Below are 650 nucleotides of genomic sequence, written 5' to 3'. Positions count from 1 at the left end.
AGAGGAGGGGCGGGGGGGGGGGGGGGGGGGGGAGTGGAGGGGGGTCACAAAGGAAAATAAAAGAAAGAGAAAAACCTGTAGAGTTTTTTAAAAATATATTTTTCATTCACCTAATGCTACAGATTTATTCCCATGCGCTGTTAGAAGTGAAAATGGCAGACGATGGTAAAACACGGCGTCAGGAACAGGAGTGAACAGTGACGGCGGACAATGGACAAGTTTTTAAACCTCACCGAAACCTTTATATTTGTGTTTGTCAGTGTTTGTGGTGTCGTTAGCTGGAGCTAAGAAGCTGCTCGTTCTTACCAGTCAGTGCAGCAGAGAAAATCCTCCGCAGCTACGCCCAGTGTTAGCCGTAACAGCAGCACCTCCACTGAGTCACAGCGAGGCCGAAGAGACCCGAGAGTCGGAGCGAGAAGGAGGATAAGGAACCGGGAAGAACGAGAGGAAAAAAACACACACGAATGAAGGCGAAATGAGCCGAGCCGAGCCGAGCCGAACCGAACAGACAGTCGAGAGACTTCTGCTCCTCCGGCGCCGTTTTTCACAAGTGATGCGCGTTAACACAGTGAGGAAGAAGGGAGGAGGAGGAGGAGGAGGAGGAGGAGAGTAAGGGGGAGGACGCTTCACACACATACACACAACCACAC

The sequence above is a fragment of the Cynoglossus semilaevis genome, chromosome 17 (assembly GCF_000523025.1).
Source record: "Cynoglossus semilaevis isolate Cse_v1.0 chromosome 17, Cse_v1.0, whole genome shotgun sequence".
Lineage (NCBI taxonomy): Eukaryota > Metazoa > Chordata > Actinopteri > Pleuronectiformes > Cynoglossidae > Cynoglossus > Cynoglossus semilaevis.
The sequence above is the reverse complement of the archived record's forward strand: the minus strand, read 5'-3'. Positions refer to the sequence as shown.